General features: G+C 40.1%; 1 protein-coding gene across 1 annotated transcript in view; it reads right to left on the reverse strand.

Annotated features, from left to right (window-relative positions):
• LOC124357852 (transcription factor SOX-13-like) overlaps positions 1 to 27,957 on the reverse strand; it is a 331,085-nt gene that overhangs the window by 127,493 nt on the left and 175,635 nt on the right. Inside the window, exon 4 of the mRNA XM_046809927.1 lies at positions 15,308 to 15,350. The gene's annotated coding sequence lies outside the window, so the exon portion shown is untranslated. The remainder of the gene's footprint in view (positions 1 to 15,307; positions 15,351 to 27,957) is intronic.

Consider the following 27,957-nt stretch of genomic DNA (forward strand, 5'->3'; position numbering starts at 1 on the left):
AAGACCGGAGCGAAAGCAACGATTCTGATTGGTTACAAGGCTGTGGTAGTATAGAATTTTAATAGGCTATGGTTTGAGAAGGATGGTGCAAACCCTCTTAGTGCCTTAATTTCTGAGTAAATCTTTTATTTCTATTGATTTATTATTCAACGCATCAGCAAAAGATTTCAAACAAACAACTAGATTTATAAGTCTAAATTAAGATTTTTTTCTGATACAAATATCGCGACCTGAAATCTGTCTATTTTTATTTGCGAAGTATCCACGTGGATAGCGCCCTCCCGCCCCTCTCACCCCTCTTGACTTCCTCGAACACGCTACTGACTCGTGCACACGTACGTACACATGGCCAGAGTTTATTGCAGGTAGACACCACTACAGGATGTTTACAGAATGTTGTCGCTGCCTCTTCAGTATTTGTGGAGACCCTTCCGCCAAATATCACCAGAGGAAAGTCACTGTCCAATGTCGTCAGTGGCGTATTCAATGTGGTTAGGACCATTCACTCATTCCCCCTCATAGAAAATGATGAAACTATGGGGAATTTCCACCTCCTTAAATATAAAAACTCTGGATGCGGCACTGACATTCCTTGTTAATTCTTTAAAAATTATGGCTCCTGGAAAACTGAAAAGAAAAACTGATGATAAATCTAGTTTCTTAAAGAACGCGCACTGTACACAGAGATAAAAAAATCTGATAGCTAAATGAGTTGCAAGCTGGGAAAGCGATCTATCAGTGGACATTAAAATGAACAGGAGAGATATTATGTGGGATTTTCACTAGTTTACCTACATCGTCTTCAAACATGATTATTGAAATGGTAAGGATTTTACGATTTTTCAAATACAAATCGAAGTCGTAGACTATCTTCTGATTTTGTAGCTGCCTGGAAAACTGAAGAGAAAAACTGATGGGAAATTGAATTTTTGAAGAATGCTTTCTGTACCCAAGTGTCCCCGGGGATAAAACTTCAGACAGCTAAATGAGTTAGAAGCTGGGAAAGCTATCTATCGGCGGGCATTAAAATCAACATAAGAGATATTATGTAAGTTTCTCACCAATGTACCTCCTTCGTCTTCATACAGGATTGTTGAAATGGTAAGCATTTTACAAATACACATTGAAGTCATAGACTATCTTATGGTTCTGTAGCTTTCATTGAATATAGTGCGTAACGAATGACGACAAATCTCAAAATATAACTATTATTTTTTAATACTAATAGATTTCACTCAAATACATGGCTAAAGATCATTTAAGTATTTTGAGTTGGGGGTCTCCCCATTGAAAGAAGTCCACCATACATTTCCATCAGTCCTGAGCACTCTGGTAGAGTTTATGCGACCATAAAATCCACTCATTCATGTAATAAATCGCCGTCAGGTAACTGCTGAGCCGCCACAATTTTCAGTGTTTTTATAGTCTTGGACACAAAGAGCTGAATGATCTACAGCCCTCTGTTCTGAATAAAACACATTGTTGTATCGCGTGTGGCAAACCTCATCTCAGCCGTGTGTGTGTGTGTGTGTGTGTGTGTGTGTGTGTGTGTGTGTGTGTGTGTGTGTGTGTGTGTGTGTGTGTTTGCGCGTGTGCGTGCGGCCACGGGCACGGCTCCCACCATTGTTTTCCTTGTCAACGACGTGATACAGATATAGACTCCACTGTTGCTGCCGTCCACCTGTTTCACAGCTTGGTCTCTAATGACTTTTCTCTGGTAGAATATGAATTTCTGAAATAAACCGTGAATCCCTTCAACGTACGCGCTTCATTAGTCATTGTCTTAGGATGTCAAATCTAGAAGCAGTTGTCATGTTATACAAGTAGAAGAACGATATATAGGAAAAATTAAAAAAAAAACTTTTCAGACAAGTACAAAGAGTAAGTAACGAACTTTAATGTATTATATAACAAGACAACGTATATAGAACTACAGTACACAAGAAACATTTCTTGTTAGAATAATTAAATATCTTGTTCAGAGCGTGACCAGAGATGACTTTTTTTTGTCGATAATAACATTTGGTACGAAATCTGTGGAGACAAGTTGAGTTGTCAACTCCGAGCTGCTCTGGATGTGGCGTGACCAGAGATAGCACTTCCGTGTCCAGTCGGTGATTTAGTGTCGCAGATATCTCCACACCTGTTCTGTAACGCGTGCATTCTGGCTTGTGAATATCGACATTTGGTACGCTACCAGTGGAGACAAACTGAGATGTCAACTCCGAGCTGCTCTGGATGTGGCGTGACCAGAGATAGCACTTCCGTGTCCAGTCGGTGATTTAGTGTCGCAGATATCTCCACACCTGTTCTGTAACGCGTGCATTCTGGCTTGTGAATATCGACATTTGGTACGCTACCAGTGGAGACAAACTGAGATGTCAACTCCGAGCTGCTCTGGATGTGGCGTGACCAGAGATAGCACTTCCGTGTCCAGTCGGTGATTTAGTGTCGCAGATATCTCCACACCTGTTCTGTAACGCGTGCATTCTGGCATGTGAATATCGACATTTGGTACGCTACCAGTGGAGATAAACTGAGATGTCAACTCCGAGCTGCTCTGGATGTGGCGTGACCAGAGATAGCACTTCCGTGTCCAGTCGGTGATTTAGTGTCGCAGATATCTCCACACCTGTTCTGTAACGCGTGCATTCTGGCTTGTGAATATCGACATTTGGTACGCTACCAGTGGAGACAAACTGAGATGTCAACTCCGAGCTGCTCTGGATGTGGCGTGACCAGAGATAGCACTTCCGTGTCCAGTCGGTGATTTAGTGTCGCAGATATCTCCACACCTGTTCTGTAACGCGTGCATTCTGGCTTGTGAATATCGACATTTGGTACGCTACCAGTGGAGACAAACTGAGATGTCAACTCCGAGCTGCTCTGGATGTGGCGTGACCAGAGATAGCACTTCCGTGTCCAGTCGGTGATTTAGTGTCGCAGATATCTCCACACCTGTTCTATAACGCGTGCATTCTGGCATGTGAATATCGACATTTGGTACGCTACCAGTGGAGATAAACTGAGATGTCAACTCCGAGCTGCTCTGGATGTGGCGTGACCAGAGATAGCACTTCCGTGTCCAGTCGGTGATTTAGTGTCGCAGATATCTCCACACCTGTTCTGTAACGCGTGCATTCTGGCCTGTGAATATCGACATTTTATACGCTACCAGTGGAGGCAAGTTGAGATGATACTTCGAGCTGCTCTGGATGTGGCGTGACCAGAGATAGCACTTCCGTGTCCAGTCGGTGATTTAGTGTCACAGATATCTCCACACCTGTTTTGTCACGCGTATATTCTGGCCTGTGAATGTAGAATCTCGATACCTTATTGGTGCAAACAAAACAATAATCTAATCCCGAGCTGTGATGGATGAAGTATGGTCAGAGATACCACATCCGCCGTGATATCTGTTAATATCTCTACTCTGGTAACTGTTTATACTGGACTGTGAATATCGCTACTTGATATCTTATCTGTGTAAAAACTGTAAGATATCAGTTCCGAGCTGCTATGGATGGGGCGTCGCCAGAAATAGCACTTCCGTGTCCAGTCAGTCAGTGAATGCCGCGTATATCTATACACCTGCTCTGTCGCTTGTTTATTCTGGCCCGTGAGTATCGCTACTTGATATCTTATCTGTGTAAAGACGGTAAGATATCAGTTCAGAGCTGCTATGGATGGGGCGTGGCCAGAAATAGCACTTCCGTGTCCAGTCAGTCAGTGAATGCCGCGTATATCTCTATACACCTGCTCTGTCGCTTGTTTATTCTGGCCTGTGGGTATCGCTACTTGATATCTTATCTGTGTAAAGACGGTAAGATATCAGTTCCGAGCTGCTATGGATGGGGCGTGGCCAGAAATAGCACTTCCGTGTCCAGTCAGTCAGTCAGTGAATGCCGCGTATATCTATACACCTGCTCTGTCGCTTGTTTATTCTGGCCCGTGAGTATCGCTCCTTGATATCTTATCTGTGTAAAGACGGTAAGATATCAGTTCAGAGCTGCTATGGATGGGGCGTGGCCAGAAATAGCACTTCCGTGTCCAGTCAGTCAGTGAATTCCGCGTATATCTCTACACCTGCTCTGTCGCGTGTTTATTCTGGCCTGTGAGTATCGCTGCTTGATATCTTATCTGTGTAAAAACGGTAAGATATCAGTTCAGAGCTGCTATGGATGGGGCGTGGCCAGAAATAGCACTTCCGTGTCCAGTCAGTCAGTGAATGCCGCGTATATCTCTACACCTGCTCTGTCGCGTGTTTATTCTGGCCTGTGAGTATCGCTATTTGATATCTTATCTTGATATCAGTTCAGAGCTACTATGGATTTGGTTTGACAAGAGATGACACTTCAGAGTATTTTTGTCTAAAGCGCCTCTTTTATGCAGACACATCAATGGATGTAAGTGATGTCTTCTCTATAAGATTTTAATTATTTATGTGTTTTTATTAATTTTATGTTATATTTATATTTTTAATAATATACAATTAGTTATGCTTAATATTTCAATGTTGTGTTGAGGAATATTAGTAGTGTTTTATAACTAATATATTAATGTGAATGTTGATTTTTATCTCCACTGAATGTTGAAATCTGACACTTTCAGACACTTGACTCCTAGAATGTTCGTCTGCAGATATTGAATTGTGCACCAGATGAGACAATGAGAATATACAGAGTTCATTTTGTGATTCTATTTCAACAACTTTTTTTGGATCTCTTCAGATTAATATGACTCCAGTTTCCAGGAGTCAAATCTGTGACAGCATCAGATCCCAAACGCTGCACTAGGAAAAGCTAAACTCAACATTCAACTTGAATCAATCCTTCCCACCATAATACTTGCAACTGGAAGTTTAGAAAGAGCAATATACATGTTGCAATTGTATACTAAATCTCCAAAGTGATGTCAAGCACTGAGACAAGGCCACACACTAGACTCTCCACACGGAGAGTGGAGCCGAGCTGGAGATGCGAACGTGTGACAATGTGACGCCGTGGACCAGCCTATCCCTATCCATGAATGAACCGGCCCACCGCGTCACATGCAGAATTAGCCCGCGCTGGCACAGTTTTAGCAGCGCCCGCGCCCGCACCCGCGCACCGATCACTCTACTAAATTACACAATCACTACACTCTATACTGTCTCCTACAGTTCGGCCAGAACTAGTGAAAAGGATACGGTTTCACCCATGGTCAGACCCTCTTTGTTGTGATTGGTTCCATTAAATATCTCTTGGTTGTCCAGTCTAGAACACCTAGTCAGTATCTTTTGTGAGCAAAGACTCGGTATTCATTTCCAACTCTTATTGACTAAAAAACTTTTTACTTAAAACAGACGGAACTTCATTGTGAATTCCATTATAATTAATAAACTCTTTTCAGAAAGTATAGATGGTTCTTTAATTATTATTATAGTCCAGTACTGTATTAAGAATATATTTACAAGTGTCCTTCAATAAGATTTAATACTTGGTATGGAATAAAACCAGCTATTACGGATATTATACGCAAGTGTAGTAATTATCCATTATTATGAACTGTCTTTACCGTAAACGAATTAAATGATTAACTGCTATCAGGAATCTAAGGATTATTAAAATTTAGTACGCAACTGAAAAAGGTACCAGGATTGTCAAAGAAAGAAGTAACTTTATTGATTATGTTTCTTTATACTTAATATTATGTTATAGATTTTATGTTTCAGTTTAGAGCTCTTTAAACTAATATCCTGTTCTTTAACTTTTTTCCAAAAAGTGAAAGACCTTCGATAATTTGGAACATTACTGAGACTATTGTTATTCTACTTTTTCTTATCTGTCTCGAAAACAAAACAAAAGATACCGCGCCTAGGGCTGTACAGCGAATTTACTAAAAGCTTAGGATGATAAAGCTCCCAACTCGTTCTTATCTCGTTGAAGTAAGACAGTATCCAATCCAAATCAAACATCCTTATTTGGAAGCAGATATTACTAACTGAGACAATAGTCCATGCTGTGCAATTGGGAACTTAACCGACAGACACCGATCTCGTTTAAAATATTGGATCTTCAATCAAAATTAATAGCTTGTAATACTCGGTCATCCTGACGAAGACGACAAGTATTCTTTGCCGCCCTCGAGGTTGCTTGTACCCATTGGAGAAGATCTCTGCACCTCATCCCACCTCACTGTACCCAAAAGGCCTCCCATGGATTCCACCTCATATGTTATCGGACACCTTTGTCTAAAAGGAGTAATGTTATAATGATCCCTGAAGTCATTTTTGGTCATTGGATGAAACACGGTCTTATTCTTTCGCTTGGCTTCAGGCTCAGATACTCAAGATCTTAAACAGGAGTGTCTTTCTGCATCCTTACTTAAAATAAATTGTGACCATTAAGGGAAAATTACGTCTCACTTCATCATCTCTTTCCGCTGAATTAGGGCCGGAAGATCGTGAACCCCAATGTGAGGACTGTAAACTGTCCTCAGTGTCGATATGTGGTTGTCTACTTCCGAATCCCTTTCCGCTCACTAGATAAGCAAGAAAGGTCCTAGAGTCTACCAGATTCCTCTTTGGTCACTTATGTCAAGAACGATTGTCATCTACCATTTAAATCAGTGGTAGTACTGAGAAGAATGTTTGCCCACCTCTTACCCTTTTCTTCTCGCTGCACCAGACTTAAAAGCCTTCACTGGTCGATGCTTTGATTGTAATCCTCACCCAACCCATGGCCTCTTTTTGTTCCAAAAGCTCCCTTTCACATGGGAGCTATCATATACTCTTGACTGGACAGACAGCAAATATTGAAATCCTTCAGCAAATAGTCGCTTTAGACAGTGCAAAGATGAAATATTAGCGTAACAAAACACAATTTATGTTAAATATATGGTACATATGCAATATTAGTGTTTAAAAATATAGAGAATTACTGCTTAAAACAAAAATCATTAAATACTAACATTTCAGTAAGTGCCACATTATTTCTAGTCAAAAGAACTACTTTTCCCAACTGTTATTGCACAAATTCAATGTATAGTCATTTATTATCATATGTTTTACTTCTCAACGCGTTCATGAATGGCGAGAGTTACACGGTTGCAAGACAATCCCAACGTATAGCCGTGTTTAAAACGTAAAACAAAACGTACTCAACCCATTAATCAAACATAAAGCCACTTACAGCGCAGGAAACAAAACACAAAGTTGAATGGCAATAAATGCGCGATCCTCGACGATTTTCCGCCAACTGAAAAGTGGAGGGCGGAAAACAAACCGAAACTTATTGTGCATCACAAACGCGGACGGGATAAATGAACGCGAACGAGTCGTATTGAACGCGAACGATCGGTTCGGCTGGATAATGCCGTCCACAATGTACCGAGCTCGGAACAACGACGCGGTGTGGAGTGGAGTGAATTAAACCGGGCAAAACGGATTTACTGAAACGACGCGGTCTCAGAGCGGCGCTGCAAGGACAATGAGCGGCTCGCGTCATTAGCTCTGACTCTCGCGATCTCTGAAAGCGTCACGACGTCGATCAAGACAAGTCCATTGTGAGCTAATTAATGGGCGCTTGTTATCTGGGGGGAGGGGGACAGGGGGGTTGTTTCTGAGAACCGTTCTCCATATCGGAAAAAGAATCCTGCTCGATTTATTCAGCTATAGTGTGCCGAGTGCTGCTGATTATGACGTTGCCTCGGGGTAAGATGAAGTGGATCACTCAGCGACGTAACGGAGCGTGACCTATCCGTCGTAGATTTCATTGAAAAATTAAATAATACCGTGAACTGATTAATAAACCACATTGTGAGGGGCTGTATGCTTTTGGAGCATCTAACACTGAACATTCGATTTTTTGAGAAAAGATGGTGTTTATAGACTATTCATCCCGAAAGAAATACTAAATAAAGAAAGTAATACTTGAGATATGTAAGTGTTTAAAATTACATTTGCCATAATTTACAGCTTTTTCAAACTAAAATACATCAAATAATAGTTTTTGTCACAATTATGTTCAACTAAAAATAATAAAATACAAGATTCGATACAAACCAATAATAAGATAAAATGTGAAGGTGAATCGTAGTGCAATATACATAAGTATAGATAACGCAACAATGCAAGTTTAAAAGTTTAACTCCACTAGAAATTGTTCGTTAGTACCGTTACAAACCAGGGATCAGGTGCATTAATCAATAGTAACTGTAATAGTGTAGTGTAACTCAGCAGATCAGACACGTTATCGTCAGCAACTGTAACTTCCAGTTATCAGAGTTGTTATTGTTAGCAAATGAAACAATGCTAGTTTCCAAATTTACCTTCACTAGAAGTCGTTCAATGATAAGGAATTAAATCAGCAATCAGGGGCTTTAATCAATAGTAATTGTCATAGTAAATAGTATCTATGACAGTTATTATTTAAGGGTAACTTCACCAGAAATCCTTCATTAATAAACCAAATCAGTTATCAGAGTTATTAATTATCGTCATCAACGGAAAACAATAATAGTTTCCAGGTTTAACTCTCCTAGAAATCGTTCGTTGATAATAAATAAAATCAGTTATCAGAGATGTTATCGCGAACAACTGTAACAATGAAAGTTTAAAAGTTAAACTCAAATCGTTCATTAATAATAAACAAAATACGTTTTCAGGGATTTTATCGTAAACAACTGTAACAAGATAACTCCACTAATAATCTGTAATTGATAAGGAATAAAGCTATCAGGCTTGTTATCGGCAGCTGATAGTTGTTCTTTAATTTAAATTCCACAACTTTAAATATTGATCGATAAGCTATCGGCGACGGTAACTGTAACAATAGCAGTGGATAGCTCGTCCATCACGTGACACCCTCCCCACTAATGAGGCGCTGTCAGTCAGATGGAAACTTTCAAATTGAAACAGGATCCAAGTGCGAGGCAATCGTTCACTGTCGGCACGGATAAGCCGTCCGGGATTAGCACAGTTTTTACAGTGCATGATTTGACAGATCTTATCTCCGTCTTCCAGTCGGCACCGACCTCCGAGGCGCGGGTAGGATTCGCGAGCCTTCATCTGCGGCTCGGGTGAGTAATGTGGGGCGAGAGGGATCTGTACGACACATATGGGGCGTTAATTCAAGTTTTACAAATTTCTTACTCGTCGTTATTTCACACATAATTTAGCCTGATTACCGCATTACAGTTAAATGTACTGAATTATAATTCACTGCTTAATTGACATTGAGGGCTTTGGTTTATATATTTTATTCAAGAAAGATATTTCTGTGTCTAGTAAAATATTTTGAAAGTGAGACAAATTATAATTTTCAACAGATAAGATACAAACTGGTTGATACTGCACTAGTGTTGTAGAAACGTGCAGGATAAAACTAACAGTTTAAGAATATAATCACAAACTAAAATGTCTGCTTGATTGGTTTTATGAATCACTACGTATGAATCGACGAATGATTATTAGAAGAGTTAATTTTAATGGATAATAAGTATATATAGAAAAAAGTAATAATTCCTCAAATTTAATCTTTTATTAGTTAGACTAAATAATGAGTGGAATCCTTGTTGTGTTTTATTATTTGAGTATTTTATCAAAAAATTACAGGTTCATATTTAACGCCTATACGTTTCACTAACAACTCAAAACGCAAAATATACGATAGAACAAAATTACACAAAAGAAATAATTCAACAATTGTGAGTTTCTATTCTGCCTCATTCGTCCTCCTTAAGTTTTCACTTACTTCTGCCAACCGCCAGGTCAGGTTTACGACTTAAAAGACCAGAAAGAATGATTTCACAATTGTGTTACGCGTTTCGAGGTTAGAAAGTTAGGTTTTCGAAAAACAGGTAAATCCACCAGACCTGCTCTTCCTAAATATAATTATTGCCTGAATATGACGTTTTAACGTCGAACCACGCTATAGAATACGGACTAACGGAGGTAATTAATAAAATTACTATTTAATATTCTATTCTGTCTGAAATGTAAACAATAAAAATACAAAAAATGTACTTGTATCATAGAAAGATCATGTTGATATTGCTTCAATATTAGACATACTCTTATGTGTTTTATATGGAGCATTCTAAAAGGATATCTATAAATAGCGCAGGTAGATAAAGTAAAGATACTTTCCTCGCCGATGTGCGGGCAACGCCCGACCACACACAGAACGCAACCCGCAAACCATGTCTGTACCTATATTGCGGAACGATGCGCCTTACGAAAACAAAACCTAATTATGGATACCTTCCACACCATTATACATTTATATCTTTTGTTCTATTGTTGTAAGAAAGCGGTGCTGTTATCACTTTGCGACCAAAGTCGTTATCAATATATACTGTGTATATGCAGGTTCAGGCAGTGGTTGAGTTTTCTCTTTCATCCAGTTAAACCATTTATTTCTATACAAATAAATATCAATCACTTCAATAACACATTTTCGAAATGTACAACTGGATTTTAATGTTCACTCCCAACAGTTTTACAATTATATTTTCATTAACTAAAACACTTAACACAAGTGCTACAACTATCTGTTTTACATAATCTACTATATATACACTTGTATAAGGTTTAACTTCTATAATGATACCAGTAAAGATCTCATATTTATATAATAATATTTATTACTGCTGTATAAAAATGTATAAACAAAAACGACGCGACTATTACGTCACGAGCTATGACGTCACTTTTCGAAGTTTAATATATTAAACTTCATGATTAACTTTTATATCGCTTTATGATTATCATACTGTGACAGTTATGATACGGTTAAGAGTTGTAAAACAAACTCCCACATCAAAGACTAAAAATTAAAGAAATCGCGAAAAGTGTAGTGAAGGCAATAGTTGGCCTTTTATGGCGTGAATAAACTTAGGATACTCTACTCGGCACATGTTTTTTTTTTTATTTGATCCAGAATATTTTCTGTTATTTATCAACACAGATTTAGGTCCTTTAACAATTCTGATTTTTGTTTTATTTTAATCAGTTAAAATATAGTAGGCTCCAGTAACGAAAATGATAACTAAACAATAACTATCATAGTAACTAAGCTCATACCTTGCGGACGCCCCTGTCAATTCAAAATACCTAATAATGGAGACAAATTATTATAATTTATTTTATCTGCATATATAAAAATTTAGATCAAAAAAATTGAGGATAGGTGGCCGAACAGATTTATGATTCGCGAGAGGTAGATCCAAGAGAAACTCAATAACTCTGAGGTATTTCATTGTCTTTTAGTTTTGGATTCGGATTCCACGGGTAACCCCAAGAGCAGGTTGTAAATCTCGTGGCGGATTATCTAAGAGTCACCACTGTTTGACAGTTCTGTGACAGCCCATTGTGATCCTAGCGGTGTCTGTGACTGTTTGTGTTGGCCGCACAGGTCTATTGTCTCAGGCGGCTAATCGCCCCCATTCCTCTGTTCGAACTCCCGGTCCATTCACTTCACAGCTCTGCCACTTTGTGCGCTACTCAAGCTGTTAACTAGTTCCGCACAATGGGTCAGTGCTGTATTCTTCACCTGTTTCGTCATCAATTTATTACCTCACAGTAGTCCATTCATATTTATACAAGTATAAATCTTAAAATAAAATATTTCTTGATACATATGAGAACAATTAAAACTTTTAAATTAAAATACGATAAAATTGTCCATTCTTAAATGTTTGAGAAATGGTAAAGGTAAAATAAAGTAAAGTAGTCTTATTTTACCAGGCGAAGTTAGGGCTAAGAAGAAGCCCTCTCTAACACTAACCCTGGGGACCAACGGCCTAAAGGTGGCTTCCGAACCACCACCAATGGCTGGGCAGTTTGGCTGCTTGCAAGGACAGGGTCGCTCAGCGGTCACCCATCCAAGCAGCAGCCACGCGACGTAGCTTGATCCGGTTATCTTACGATAACCGCTGTACCCGTTACACTGCGCCATTGGTAATTAAAAGGGTACGTTATATTTAAATTAGGCGCAACTAAACAAACTTGTAACAAATCATCATAAACACCAAAAATTTGTTAAATGTTAAGTTGATTTATTTCAACCTAATTTTAATTCTTGTTTTAAAAATAAATTTAAAGATTTATTGACTTAATGTTTATATCTATTCATAAACGTATTATTTATTGTTTATAAAATCTCCCATAACTATATTACAAATGTTTATGCAAAGAAAGGTATACTTTTTAACTATATTTACGTTAGAATTGAATGTATATAACGTAATCGTATTATTCGGCCAAACCAACTACAGTTATGGATAATAATTCGTGAATAACCATCTACGATTATTATCAATATATTTACAACAGTCTGACTTTACTGTAGTAGTTAATTGCAATTCATTGTCTTGAACTTAACAAACGAACACTTCAACTCAACTGACAGGATGTGGGATAAAACATGCTCAAACACGAGTTGAGATGTTGTAAAAATAAACAGCCGGGTAAGTAAAAACAGCGCCGATGGTGGCGGCACTGTGGGCGGAAGTTGATAATGATATCAGAGTGGACGGAGTGGCACAGTTATTTGTGCACAACTTCCGGTTCTCTTCGGAGATGACAAGGGGCATCAGACCTCACCTGTGCTGGCCGCGGGCATTGGACTCAGTGGGCATCATTACATTGTGTACTAATCTGATGGTTTCTAAATTGTATAGATTATGAGGGGCATAATCGACCTACATAGACAGACATAGACGTATGTGGACTCAGTGGCGAACTCTCAAATTGTGTTCTAGCCTGGCGGTTCCATAATTGTGTATATTATGAGGGGCATAATCGACTCAAATAAACAGGCCATGGGTTTGGTCTCAGTAGAGCACTATAAAATTGTGTCCTAGTTTGGTGGATCCATAATTAATTGTATACATGATGAGGTGCATAATCGACCCAAATAAACAGGCCATGGGTTTGGATTCAGTAGAGCACTATAAAATTGTGTCCTAGTCTGGTGGATCCATAATTGTATACATGATGAGGGGCATAATCGACCCAAATAAACAGGCAATGGGTTTGGACTCAGTAGAGCACTATAAAATTGTGTCCTAGTCTGGTGGATCCATAATTGTATACATGATGAGGGGCATAATCGACCCAAATAAACAGGCAATGGGTTTGGACTCAGTAGAGCACTATAAAATTGTGTCCTAGTTTGGTGGATCCATAATTGTATACATGATGAGGTGCATAATCGACCCAAATAAACAGGCAATGGGTTTGGACTCAGTAGAGCACTATAAAATTGTGTCCTAGTCTGGTGGATCCATAATTGTATACATGATGAGGGGCATAATCTACCCAAATAAACAGGCCATGGGTTTGGACTCAGTAGAGCACTATAAAATTGTGTCCTAGTTTGGTGGATCCATAATTGTATACATGATCAGGTGCATAATCGACCCAAATAAACAGGCCATGGGTTTGGACTCAGTAGAGCACTATAAAATTGTGTCCTAGTCTGGTGGATCCATAATTGTATACATGATGAGGGGCATAATCTACCCAAATAAACAGGCCATGGGTTTGGACTCAGTAGAGCACTATAAAATTGTGTCCTAGTTTGGTGGATCCATAATTGTATACATGATCAGGTGCATAATCGACCCAAATACATAGGCAATGGTTTGGATTCAGTAGAGCACTGTAAAATTGTGTCCTAGTCTGGTGGATCCATAATTGTATACATGATCAGGTGCATTATCGACCCAAATACATAGGCAATGGTTGGATTCAGTAGAGCACTGTATCAAATTGTGTCCTAGTTTGGTGGATCCATAATTGTATACATGATCAGGTGCATAATCGACCCAAAATAGGCAATGGTTGGATTCAGTAGAGCACTATAAAATTGTGTCCTAGTTTGGTGGATCCATAATTGTATACATGATCAGGTGCATAATCGACCCAAATACATAGGCAATGGTTGGATTCAGTAGAGCACTGTAAAATTGTGTCCTACACTGGTTCCATAATTGTATAGATGATGACGGGCATAATATCAGGCAATGCGTTTGGACTCAGTAGAGCACTATCAAATTGTGCACAAATCCGAAGGTTCCTCAAATTGTATATATGAATAGCAGCATAATCGACCCACAAAAATAAGTCGTGGGTTTGAACTCAGTAAAGCATTATCAAATTGTCTCCTAGTTTGGTGTTTCCTTAATTGTTTAGATAATAAGAGACTGTCCTTTAATTGTCGTACTAAAGTCACTAATTGATTTCATATTAAGCTGTGTTTTTAAATGAGAACAAACTAAGCTATAACGATAAAAAATGTGTAGGAAATAAGGATGTTTTTGAAAATAAAAGTATTTACTGAAAATTACATTAGAAAAATAAAAACCACAACGAGCAAGGTGAATGTTTCCATTCGTGCTACGAAAGATATTTAAGTATTTATTCATGTTATCAGTGTGCTAATAATTATCATGTGATATCTAATAGGTAACACATATGTTAAGTATGTAAATATTGTAAAATACTATATGTTCACATAAAATCTAAACAATACACACAAGGGTTGCTAGCAAAGATACATGTTCCAAATAAACAAACATTTTGTGCCCAAACTTGGGACAAACGTATCAGAGGAGATAACAGAAAATGTCCCTGTTTGTTATTTTTGTCCCCAAAGTGACAAAACTCTCGTCTCCCTTAAAACTGCGGGCGGGCCGAGAACGAGTCAGTGTCTGGTCAGCGGTAACAATAGAAATGTCCAGGGAAACATGTTTGTGTTTCGCTAAATTATTACCGTCGCCTCCCAAGAAAACCGGGCGTTATTAACGAAGCACTTAGACTTACGGGAATAGCACCCGCGGTGAGGAAACAAAACAAAAACAGGGAGTTTTATTGGTCTGAAAATAAGACAAAGGGGTTGACATGATTATGTCAATGTTGGGGGCATAAAGCTGGGAGAAGACGTTAAGCTGCCAAGCCCTGGCGGCCTCCCAGCTTTGTTACCGCAAACTGTTGTGTTGACAACAACAATAGAGCCACCCACAAGACAACAGCCACACATGCACCACTAAACTCGTTAATTGTTTTATTTTTACTGTTCTGCTGTGAGTCCGATACGTAACGTCCTTAATGGAATTTGAATGTTTAGTTATTCAAACTATGAACAGCGTTCGAAGAATTACAAATTGATTGAAGTGCGTGCAACTAAAACAATACAATATTACATAAAAATAAATTAAATATAAAATAAATATAAATAACTTGTTTAAGATTTTCGATTGTACCTACATATTTTGTGGTATTTACGATCATTTTTTTATTAAAAGTACAACATGTGCTTACCTGCTGATGTTCCTTCCATTCAATTTTAATGGCATAATTTCATCTGGAACAGACAAATTAAGGATTATCATTAGATTTTTGTTCAAAATTTATATTGCCCCAACATAGCCCCAACATAGCCATGCCACTTTCTTTAATTTGGTTTGCATGTGGTGGAAAATAGTTTCTATACAAAATTTGTTAAACGTTGACTGTAAATATTTAAGGATGAAATATTTTTCAATATTGACTGATTGAATTGTTGATTAATATATCCTACCATTTATTCGATAAATAGCTTTTATCGTTCCACAATTATTCTCCACGTAAAGCTAAATTTCAATATCTTTACAAATTAAGAATTCAGAAGTTCTTTAAATCAACCATTAGATAAATTAGTCAGAGATTTAAAATTAACAATTGGCAACTCCAAGACGGGACCAAGATCGGTAGTTGAATATTAAATTTTAATATATCGTAATCACTAATTAAAGTCATAATGGTAATTATTTTCTTTTTATTTGTATTCATGGCACCATCCACAACAGTATTTAATTTTTTCTAGTAAATAACTTTAATAAAGTTGTTATGTTCTTTGCCTCTTCCAATGACCAGTTAAATACCCCTACAAACACTGAATGGTCAGTGAATGGTCTCAACGAAAACAGCCAAAGATTATCCGGACTCAAGTTTGAATGGCTTTGAATTTGTCTTCTATCTTCCGTCCTAATCTGCTTGGACCTGGTAACGAACGACCTATGGACCAATCGTCGGGACGATTTGGAAGCGAGAGAAAAGATTCCTTTCACACCTCCACTTTAGTCCTCGATGCAAAACCAATAGCTCCTTCGAGTTTTGTTGCTTTTTAATTAAGGGTTGAAAGGGTTCCTGGAGTTCTCAATGGTTTGTGAAAATACCCAAAAAGACAGGCTTTGATAGGTTCTGTGTTATTTCCAAGATGTACTCACTTTCTATACTATTCGCCTTTTTATAACTTCCTCGGAGGAAGTCCAATATTGGTTAGAGAAAAATTTGAAACTTACACTTTAAACTATTATTTTAATATAAAGTTTCATTATTATTATTTATAGACGAGTAATCAGAACTAGTAAAAAAATCAGAGGCATATAACCCTTCAATCCAATCCCAGAATGAAATCCTATTTTACATCAAATGGAGTTTCTGGATACTGGTCATTACCAATTGCATTCGTTACTCTTGGAAGTATCCAAAATTTGGATATGGTGCTGGGCAAGTTCAATTTGTTGGAGATAGGTCTTTAACGTTTCCAAAAATTTCCAGAAACTCTTAATGGCTACTGTAAACGCCATGGTGCACGAGGCACGACTGTTGCGGATTGAGATACGGCAGCAATTGTTCTACACTACTGAAGAACGCTGTAGGCCAAATACAGTTTGCAAGATAGATGTCATTAAAACTGAGGTGGTGACAAAAAATCGTGATAACATCCATTAAGGCAGATTATTTCTCCAAAGTAAAGTGTTTTTCTTCCAAGGGAACAAGACCACCAAGTCCTGGACTTGATCATCGTAGGGTTCAGCATAGAGGATTTTGAGCATTAATCTTCGGATCTTTTGGGGGATTTCGAGGTTGCCATTTGAAATCTATAAGAGATGAAGAAGACCACAAAAGCCAGATCTGGAAATCTTTGCAAGGAGGAGAACAGTTCATTGATGTTGCAAACAATAAAAAAAACGTTCTTTTAGCATAGAACAGCCGAACACTTCACAATGCTCAAGGAAGGATAATAACATCACTCGAGGATGTTGACGAGTCTAAAATGGATCTAAATGTACCTTTCCCCTCACTCCGTAATGGTGAGGTGGTCCGGTTTCACTCAGTTTTAGGAACAGTATATAAGTTCCGGACAGCTTCAGATAACTCATGCGATAGTCAAAACCGAGTGTTTAGGTCGTGTAAACTTCGAGTGGTCCCACATCTCAACCGGACGGCAAACATCTGTGACACCTCAACCGTCGTAGTCGACTGCCGCTCTCATACATTTCCGGCCCAATCTTATGGATGCTCGGAGCTCTATGGACTGAATCCATTTGGTCGACCGGCCAAGAGTATTGTGAACAGATGGTATTTACGGTTCATAAAACCAATACGTCATGGTGAAGCAATTAATTTATAAAAAAAACCCCGATTCCGATTTGGTAACCACAATGAAGAAAAAATGAGTCGTGAAATAAATAATCTCCATAGGTAACAATTTTCGTTCCACCAATTTGTTGAGATCTACTTCAATATAGGTTATTATCTATCTCCAAACCGGAGATCAATTATCGCAGGACTGTAAAAAACTTAGAAATTACTTATCGATAAGCTAAAAAAAAGATCAAGATATCCAATTTCATCGTTTTTAATGGTCAAATTGTTTTAACATGATTTCCACTAAATTTCAACTCATAACCTCAATATAATATTTCACAAATAAAATTTAATTGTCACAAAACCACGATCACTACTTTAGCTGTTAGCATTTTCAATCAATTTAGAAAATCTTTATAACACACAGCTTCGTTGCTTATTTGTATCACTGAACGATGGCAAAAGTCCGAAAAAATCCTGTTTCCTTCACAATCCTTCCATCGTAAAAAAAATTGAAACAAAGAAAGACACAGTTTACAATTTTTCACCCTTTTTAAAGAAACATCTGTACGGATGTTGAGCATTTTTTAATTTTAATTTCCTATAGTTCATTTCCTTCCTAATATTTAGCAGATGCGGCTACTTTTTTGGATTTTACAAAAAATAAATTTTCACATTAAAAAAAGTAGCTAGTCCAACAGTTTCCTATTATTATTTAATCTGGTCAAAAAAACTGGTAACATCCAACTGTGCTTAAATCCATTGGGAAAATAAAACATTCAGAAGGAAAACTTAATTTTTGTATTTTTTTCAGGATTTTTGACAAAGGCTTCGATCAATTGTTTTGGGTCAAACGTCAGATTACATCGTTGCAGATGAAACTGTGTTACAAACCTCACTGATCTGTTGTGTCAATGATATAGAGCCCGGATAGTCCGGCTCCACACAACACTCTTCTGTTACAGAAGCGATTGTCGCCCTTTGTTTGACCTGTCACTCGCGGAATTCCCCCCAAAGACAAATCGACCGGAGTCGGTCTCGGATTTAGTCGTTAAACAATAGGAGATAATTGGCCGGGTTAAATAAGGCCCAATGACACGGCTTGTCGCGCTCCCATTATTCTTTATAATTGGCGCCCAATGCTCGCTTAGCTCGGCCTCTTCTCGTCTTCTTCCTCGTTACATACCCTCTGTGTGCTGCCAGTTCCGGCGTCTTAGTCTTAGATCACTGATATCTGTCTACAAATCTTTACTTGATCGCTTACTACTTGTTTTAATCTAACACAAATAACATCCATTAGGTACAAACATATTGTGTAACTGAAAGTACTTTATGGTATTTTCTTTTCTCTTATGTGACGTAGTGTTGCTACACGAAAAGTTCGCCACTTTTCGGTTCGTAATTTTTTTAAGGTGAATTTTTCCAACATACCTTAAATACGCCTTTTCGAAAGAGAGGCAAAATAAAAGACAGCTCGATCATTCCACGAGGAGTTGTAAGAAGTAAGAATCGGGCGCTAAGGAAAACGACTGAAAAGGATGTGAATTTTTCAGTGTGTACATGAAAAACGAATGGAGGGAATGAAATGTTCGGTATTTATAAAAGTGATTTTTTAACGTATATGCTGAAGCACAGATCATTTTCTCAGATCACATTTTATCAATAAAATTTGATTTCCTCATAAGTCACTGAATACGTCAATCCCTGAGGTCATATCGCATATGTAGGTCACAGTCTGATTATTTGTTATATCTGAGTATGAAGTTTTGTATAAATGAACGATGGCCTTTCCAAGCCTCCCATTGTCAAAAGTAAACTCAACAAATTACTCATTCTGATATTCAACAGTTTTTTCATTCCTGATTACAAAATTGTCCAATCCCTACTTTAAATGCCTATAAACCTTCATGTGTAAAATGAACATTTTTTATAATGTTCTATCTTAAGAATTTATTCAAGGAAATTGAATGTGAGATTAAAAAAAACACCCAACAACCAATTAATACATCTTGCTGGTTGGATTACGACACAAGAGTATTTTTAACAATGATGGGGGAACAATGTACACTTTATATTGTCTGAATAAGGTGAGGCTTCTGCGCTAAATGGTTCTCAAAGGTGGCTAAATTTTAGGATAACCCATTTGGTTGACACTATCTCGAGAGTGCAATATCGAAGCTATTCTATCTTAGTTTTTCTGTCAAGCACTGTCACTTCCCGCACGATTGTATCATTTCAGAGTGCCGAGTTCTTAGTAGTTTGGGTCACTTTTTGGTCTCTTAAGAGCAGGATGTAGTAAAGTGACCTCAAGTTTATCCTCTTAAGAGCAATGTTAAACCTCATGGAGTTTCGCGCTCTTATTTTTGATCGTGGCGTTAATGTCTCATTTTAAATCTGTAATTAATATAATTCTAATACATTTTTTGCAGTTTTTAGGGAAATTTTAGATGTACTTCATTTTTGTATATTCAAAAGATGAAGTACAACAAAACTTGAGATTTTTCAAAACCTATAAAAATACCGAATTAACCTAAAAAAAGCTTTTTGATGTGTATTATTAATATCTTTAAGTTGATATATCTCCCATAATTTTACGGTTAATAATAAGGACGTAAAAGTACATGGGGTTTAACATTGTTCGTAAGGAACTGTGATCAAGATGGCCGCTCTTAAGGCGAGAGTTTTAAGAGGCATTTATCTGGATGGAACAAGATGACCTAGAGCTGCGGGACCTGCTCATATCAGCTGTTATAACTTGATACCTTCGTAAATCAGCTGAGCAAATATGTCGTGTACCATTAACATAGGCACATAGTGCGGTGATTGTCTCGGGCACCCCTAATTCCACAAATTAATAAACAAAACATCCTGACCATTACGATTATCAATTTAATGGTCGCTTTCTTCACATTAATTCATTTAATTAGCAGCCACCATGTGAGGCGCTCCGCCGGGGCCATCCTCCGGCGGACACACTGTAGCCGGGTAATTGGGCCTCGAAACAACGCCATCTAGCAGGTTTAATGGTTGGGACTCATTCAATCACGCACACGCACACACACAAACACAAACACCTCCACTTCTTCTCCCTTAATTGCCGAGAGGCCGCGGCCATCTCATCCTCACGACCCCGTCCGGGCCTGTCTCCACCCCTTTTTACTTTCTTCCGGATCAATTTCGCCGGTGAAAACCTTCAGCAACCTTAATTACTAGCATTATGTCCCCGTGACAAATTTATCGTGCTCCGCTAGAGCTCGGCTAATCTATTCGCCCATTTCCGCTCCGTTATCACTTTATCAGGTCTCGCGTTTCTACGCTCCGACCACCTACGTATGTACGCTACGCTGCTTAACACGGCGCGACCAACAGAAAGCCGAGTGTCTATTAGATGTTACGATACGTATGTATTATAACAGTACAGCGTTCCGTGCAGGTGTCTATTGGTTGAATTGTACTTTTAGAGCGCTGATGGCCTACAGGTTTAAGACGACGTCGGACTTCGTATGCCCAGGTTCAAATACTGTCAGTAACTATAGCAATTTATAGATCCTCGCAAGGGCCGTTGGCCCATGAGGAAGGGCAGAATGAGGCTTAAAAAAGGATTGGCCTCTCCTTCCTTTTTAACAGAACAATAAAGAAAAGAACATGAAAGTTTGCAGACGACGAAAGCGTTACTGCCTTGCAAGCCCAATCGCTTCCTTAGTGTTTATTATGCAGATGGCAATTTTTCATATTGGTGGCAACTTTAAATTATCGCCAAACTATACAAACTAAAAAAAAAACGTACAGGAAGTACTATGCACCATGGAACTCACTCTTGTCTATGTAAAAATGAAATTTCACAAAAATGTAAATCCTACAGATAACATCTTTCTCGAGATATCTGGTAATATTATACATTCATTTACATTTTTGTCTATTAAAGTAAAGTGAAGTAATGTCGTATATTACCGGGCAAAGTTAGGGCTAAGAAGCCCTCTCTAACACAACCTGAGGACCAACGGCTTAAAGGTGATTTCCGAACCACCACCAATGGCCGGGCAGGCGGGCTGCTTGCAAGGACGGGATCACTCAGCGGCCACCCATCTAAGCAGCAGCCATGCTCGACGTTGCTTGAATTGGTTATCTTGCGATAACCATTGTACCCGCTACACCGTGCCATTATAGATCTCAATAAGTTCCTGCAGTAGTTGAAGACAGAAGTAATCAGGTTCCGATAAGAATAGTTTCAGATAAGAAACTTGTTCTAGCTTCTTATCAACAGCTTATAATTTCAAGGAAACTATAAACAATACAGCGAGACTGTAAGTACGATATGACGTCGGGCTGGACATTGTTAAGTATAGCAATTAGTGGATCCCTCCACCGAGATACCCACTCTGCACAGCTCCATTAGCCTACATTACGCTGATAAATCATTTACAATCACAATACCCAGTACAAAAGACTATTGGCGAATCCAGCAGTATCCGTAAAGAGCTGGAGAGGTGAACTGTGAAAAGTACAGTGTCACCGATGAGATGCGCAATAGCCTCCGAGATTCCAAATTTCCGGGAAGAAAGTGAGGGAAAGGTTGACACAGGTCAGCACATGACGTCAGATTAAGACAGTTAAAACATCAGGACAGGTTGTGAGATGGGACGGCGCGGCACCCCGCGGGCTGCCTCCATAAAATACACTGACATGACAGGTAAGGCTTTCTAGCGGCCAGTTCTCCGTCCACTGCAATCACTGAGCGTCGGCAGGTAAACATTGTCGTTGGGTCCAGTCAATTAGACAGCCCGTGGAGTATGGCTGCTCGTACCTGACTTTCCGCAGTGTAGGAAGGCATTCATTTCTAAGCCGATTTCATATTCACTTCTTTATTGAGCTATATTCCTCCACAGAACATGGAGTGCTGACGAGCCTCAGCGAAATGGGTTAAATGAGTTATGCAGATTTTGCGCAATAGAAGGAACCTTTTGTGGGTGAGTAATTTATTCCAGGTTTGATATTGTATTCTATTTATATGGCAGTATAAAATTTCAACTTAGGACATAAACCTAGAGATAAGACTGGAACTCCCTAACCGTGAGATTACGAGTTCAATATTCAGGAAGCTTAACAAAAATTTGAAAATCGATTGGGATAATTTCCTTTCAATTTTTTTACTAACACAGAAAGAAGAATAAAATAATAAAACATAGGTATATGGAATAAGTATTTCGTTTATGCCCATATTTAACTTTAAAGAGTGTTCTTTCTGCGTGCGTGACTTTTAGTTTAATATGCTAAACGTTTTTGTAGGAAAAACATTCCAAGCAGTTTAACAATTTTTTTATGAACTCCTTGGAATGGAAACTGTAATGGTTACAGACCAGCAGTCTCACTCCTACACTACGGTGAAGCTAAAAAAAGAAAATGTATTTGTGAAAAGATCAAATTTTCTTTGTATAAAACATTTACTTATTTAAACATAATACAAAAAACAATAATTTCCTGTTTTACAATTAAAAAAGTAAAATTTATTTTTGAACGAATCAAAATTTTATTTGTATGAAATATTCATTCATTTAAACATAATAAAAAAATAATTGCTTTTTTTACAATAAAACAAAATTGTTCTTTATGTCGAAAAAAATTTAAGGTTATCACAAAAATAAAATAATATATACATTTTGATCCGCTCAGGTTCGTTTTTCATAGTTATACCAATAAAAGTTTCGAGCCTTACTTTCATTACGATGTCAAAACATGTATTAGTAAACTTATTATATAACATAAAAGTGTTATGAGAGTTTATTGCAATATGAACCGATGAAGTTGTCATCGAACATTGCGCATCGGTGGACACACAGATTACAAAGCCGCATCCAGATCATCAAGCCTGATAACAATTGAACTGTTTATTAACAAAGTAATCAGCTTACGCGTAATCGGCTCAGACCGAGAGCGGTCGGGTATAATAGAGCGGGCGATATTGAACCATAATGACTACATACGCATAATAACATTATTGTAAACAGAACGCTTTGATCGAGGATTATTAATTGTGAGGCCAGAGCAACGGTGATAGGGGTGAGAGTTGCGGAGAGGGGTGGAGCTGATAGGGGAGGGTGGAGGGGAGATAAGAACACGTGATTAATGGCAAATCTATAGCGATAATACGGGCTTTCTGTAACACCAACCCTTCAGTGTCAGGCGCTACTTTGTGGCATTAGTGAGACGGCACATTGTATCTCTGATTGCTGTAGACTTCGGTTGTCACAGCCTCATACAGTGTACTTGTACACCTCCTGCCGCTCACAGGGACTGTAACCCTTCAGTGTCAGGCGCTACTTTGTGGCATTAGTGAGACGGCACATTGTATCTCTGATTGCTGTAGACTTCGGTTGTCACAGCCTCATACAGTGTACTTGTACACCTCCTGCCGCTCACAGGGACTGTAACCCTTCAGTGTCAGGCGCTACTTTGTGGCATTAGTGAGACGGCACATTGTATCTCTGATTGCTGTAGACTTCGGTTGTCACAGCCTCATACAGTGTACTTGTACACCTCCTGCCGCTCACAGGGACTGTAACCCTTCAGTGTCAGGCGCTACTTTGTGGCATTAGTGAGACGGCACATTGTATCTCTGATTGCTGTAGACTTCGGTTGTCACAGCCTCATACAGTGTACTTGTACACCTCCTGCCGCTCACAGGGACTGTAACCCTTCAGTGTCAGGAGCTACTTTGTGGCATTAGTGAGACGGCACATTGTATCTCTGATTGCTGTAGACTTCGGTTGTCACAGCCTCATACAGTGTACTTGTACACCTCCTGCCGCTCACAGGGACTGTAACCCTTCAGTGTCAGGCGCTACTTTGTGGCATTAGTGAGACGGCACATTGTATCTCTGATTGCTGTAGACTTCGGTTGTCACAGCCTCATACAGTGTACTTGTACACCTCCTGCCGCTCACAGGGACTGTAACCCTTCAGTGTCAGGCGCTACTTTGTGGCATTAGTGAGACGGCACATTGTATCTCTGATTGCTGTAGACTTCGGTTGTCACAGCCTCACACAGTGTACTTGTACACCTCCTGCCGCTCACAGGGACTGTAACCCTTCAGTGTCAGGCGCTACTTTGTGGCATTAGTGAGACGGCACATTGTATCTCTGATTGCTGTAGACTTCGGTTGTCACAGCCTCACACAGTGTACTTGTACACCTCCTGCCGCTCACAGGGACTGTAACCCTTCAGTGTCAGGAGCTACTTTGTGGCATTAGTGAGACGGCACATTGTATCTCTGATTGCTGTAGACTTCGGTTGTCACAGCCTCATACAGTGTACTTGTACACCTCCTGCCGCTCACAGGGACTGTAACCCTTCAGTGTCAGGAGCTACTTTGTGGCATTAGTGAGACGGCACATTGTATCTCTGATTGCTGTAGACTTCGGTTGTCACAGCCTCATACAGTGTACTTGTACACCTCCTGCCGCTCACAGGGACTGTAACCCTTCAGTGTCAGGATCTACTTTGTGCAATTAGTGAGACGGCACATTGTATCTCTGATTGCTGTAGACTTCGGTTGTCACAGCCTCATACAGTGTACTTGTACACCTCCTGCCGCTCACAGGGACTGTAACCCTTCAGTGTCAGGCGCTACTTTGTGGCATTAGTGAGACGGCACATTGTATCTCTGATTGCTGTAGACTTCGGTTGTCACAGCCTCATACAGTGTACTTGTACACCTCCTGCCGCTCACAGGGACTGTAACCCTTCAGTGTCAGGCGCTACTTTGTGCAATTAGTGAGACGGCACATTGTATCTCTGATTGCTGTAGACTTCGGTTGTCACAGCCTCATACAGTGTACTTGTACACCTCCTGCCGCTCACAGGGACTGTAACCCTTCAGTGTCAGGAGCTACTTTGTGGCATTAGTGAGACGGCACATTGTATCTCTGATTGCTGTAGACTTCGGTTGTCACAGCCTCACACAGTGTACTTGTACACCTCCTGCCGCTCACAGGGACTGTAACCCTTCAGTGTCAGGATCTACTTTGTGCAATTAGTGAGACGGCACATTGTATCTCTGATTGCTGTAGACTTCGGTTGTCACAGCCTCATACAGTGTACTTGTACACCTCCTGCCGCTCACAGGGACTGTAACCCTTCAGTGTCAGGCGCTACTTTGTGGCATTAGTGAGACGGCACATTGTATCTCTGATTGCTGTAGACTTCGGTTGTCACAGCCTCACACAGTGTACTTGTACACCTCCTGCCGCTCACAGGGACTGTAACCCTTCAGTGTCAGGCGCTACTTTGTGGCATTAGTGAGACGGCACATTGTATCTCTGATTGCTGTAGACTTCGGTTGTCACAGCCTCATACAGTGTACTTGTACACCTCCTGCCGCTCACAGGGACTGTAACCCTTCAGTGTCAGGCGCTACTTTGTGGCATTAGTGAGACGGCACATTGTATCTCTGATTGCTGTAGACTTCGGTTGTCACAGCCTCATACAGTGTACTTGTACACCTCCTGCCGCTCACAGGGACTGTAACCCTTCAGTGTCAGGATCTACTTTGTGGCATTAGTGAGACGGCACATTGTATCTCTGATTGCTGTAGACTTCGGTTGTCACAGCCTCATACAGTGTACTTGTACACCTCCTGCCGCTCACAGGGACTGTAACCCTTCAGTGTCAGGCGCTACTTTGTGGCATTAGTGAGACGGCACATTGTATCTCTGATTGCTGTAGACTTCGGTTGTCACAGCCTCATACAGTGTACTTGTACACCTCCTGCCGCTCACAGGGACTGTAACCCTTCAGTGTCAGGCGCTACTTTGTGGCATTAGTGAGACGGCACATTGTATCTCTGATTGCTGTAGACTTCGGTTGTCACAGCCTCATACAGTGTACTTGTACACCTCCTGCCGCTCACAGGGACTGTAACCCTTCAGTGTCAGGCGCTACTTTGTGGCATTAGTGAGACGGCACATTGTATCTCTGATTGCTGTAGACTTCGGTTGTCACAGCCTCATACAGTGTACTTGTACACCTCCTGCCGCTCACAGGGACTGTAACCCTTCAGTGTCAGGCGCTACTTTGTGGCATTAGTGAGACGGCACATTGTATCTCTGATTGCTGTAGACTTCGGTTGTCACAGCCTCATACAGTGTACTTGTACACCTCCTGCCGCTCACAGGGACTGTAACCCTTCAGTGTCAGGCGCTACTTTGTGGCATTAGTGAGACGGCACATTGTATCTCTGATTGCTGTAGACTTCGGTTGTCACAGCCTCATACAGTGTACTTGTACACCTCCTGCCGCTCACAGGGACTGTAACCCTTCAGTGTCAGGCGCTACTTTGTGGCATTAGTGAGACGGCACATTGTATCTCTGATTGCTGTAGACTTCGGTTGTCACAGCCTCATACAGTGTACTTGTACACCTCCTGCCGCTCACAGGGACTGTAACCCTTCAGTGTCAGGCGCTACTTTGTGGCATTAGTGAGACGGCACATTGTATCTCTGATTGCTGTAGACTTCGGTTGTCACAGCCTCATACAGTGTACTTGTACACCTCCTGCCGCTCACAGGGACTGTAACCCTTCAGTGTCAGGCGCTACTTTGTGGCATTAGTGAGACGGCACATTGTATCTCTGATTGCTGTAGACTTCGGTTGTCACAGCCTCATACAGTGTACTTGTACACCTCCTGCCGCTCACAGGGACTGTAACCCTTCAGTGTCAGGCGCTACTTTGTGGCATTAGTGAGACGGCACATTGTATCTCTGATTGCTGTAGACTTCGGTTGTCACAGCCTCATACAGTGTACTTGTACACCTCCTGCCGCTCACAGGGACTGTAACCCTTCAGTGTCAGGCGCTACTTTGTGGCATTAGTGAGACGGCACATTGTATCTCTGATTGCTGTAGACTTCGGTTGTCACAGCCTCATACAGTGTACTTGTACACCTCCTGCCGCTCACAGGGACTGTAACCCTTCAGTGTCAGGCGCTACGTTGTGGCATTAGTGAGACGGCACAATTGTATCTCTGATTGCTGTAGACTTCGTTTGTCACAGCCTCATTACAGTGTACTTGTACACCTCCTGCCGCTCACAGGGACTGTAACCCTTCAGTGTCAGGCGCTACTTCTTGTGGGCATTAGTGAGACGGCACATTGTATCTCTGATTGCTGTAGACTTCGGTTGTCACAGCCTCATACAGTGTACTTGTACACTCCTGCCGCTCACAGGGACTGTAACCCTTCAGTGTCAGCGCTCTACTTTGTGGCATTAGTGGAGACGGCACATTGTATCTCTGATTGCTGTAGACTTCGGTTGTCACAGCCTCGTACAGTGTACTTGTACACCTCCTGCCGCTCAACCAGGGACTGTAAAACCCTTCAGTGCCAGGCGCTACTTTGTGGCATTAGTGAGACGGCACATTGTATCTCTGATTGCTGTAGACTTCGGTTGTCATCAAGCCTCATACAGTGTACTTGTACACCTCCTGCCGTCTCTCAGGGACTGTAACCCTTCAGTGTCAGGCGCTACTTTGTGGCATTAGTGAGACGGCACATTGTATCT

Source organism: Homalodisca vitripennis, chromosome 3 (genome assembly GCF_021130785.1).
Source record: "Homalodisca vitripennis isolate AUS2020 chromosome 3, UT_GWSS_2.1, whole genome shotgun sequence".
Classification (NCBI taxonomy): domain Eukaryota; kingdom Metazoa; phylum Arthropoda; class Insecta; order Hemiptera; family Cicadellidae; genus Homalodisca; species Homalodisca vitripennis.